Source organism: Rhinopithecus bieti, unplaced genomic scaffold (genome assembly GCF_001698545.2).
Source record: "Rhinopithecus bieti isolate Rb0 unplaced genomic scaffold, ASM169854v2 scaffold_37857, whole genome shotgun sequence".
In the NCBI taxonomy this organism is placed as follows: Eukaryota; Metazoa; Chordata; class Mammalia; order Primates; family Cercopithecidae; genus Rhinopithecus; species Rhinopithecus bieti.
In genome coordinates this window covers 149,552-150,386 of record NW_016816299.1, presented here as the reverse complement: position 1 = coordinate 150,386, position 835 = coordinate 149,552, and positions in this window count along the sequence as shown.

Below are 835 nucleotides of genomic sequence, written 5' to 3'. Positions count from 1 at the left end.
AAAAAAAAAAAAAAAAAAAAAAAAAAAAAAACTGGCTGAAGAATGTAATAATAGGGCAGCAAAGAATACTTAGTGAAATTTATCTCCATAGCTTCATTCCCTCTCTCCTTCTCTCTTTGCTTATCTTTTCATTTCCCCCTCTTTTTCTCTCTATATTTCATTTTGCCAGATTGCTGCGATTTTATTACTCATTCACTTTTACATCACTTAAAATATATTTATTCTATTTGTTCAAATAATTTGCTGTTTAGATTTTAGAAAAACAATGCATTTTCTTTGCTGAAACTGTATTTGGTCAAGTTAGCCAGATAATCAGTCACCAAGTTGGTGACCAAAATAGTTAACTATGAAAAATAAGAGACTCTTCAGAGCTATGGCTGTATTACACATTTCAACTTTTCATGTGTTGCTCAATACGCATAGCATGGTTGATTGTACGGTAGTCATTGTTAAGAACAATAAAAGTGTTTAGTCCATTTGATACAAATGTGTAATGTTTAAAAGTACATGAAAAGATAGATAAAATATGACCATGACAGCTATATTTTAAAATATTTAATAATATTGTTTTCTGTTCACAAAAATTGAGTTTCCTAATTAAACATATTCTAAAAATTATTATAAATCAATAACTTGAATATAGCAAATGATATGTTGTTTTTGAGTTCACGTCTGTGGTGTGCTGAATGGCAGAGAAGTCACTTAGGTGCTCTGATGGTGGGCCAGGCTGGAATCCACCCTTTAGGATGTTGGAGAAACATATGCACAAATAGAATTCCCTAAGAGTGATGTCAGAGGAAGCTTTTTTCTGCTACTGAAATAACCATAATGCTCT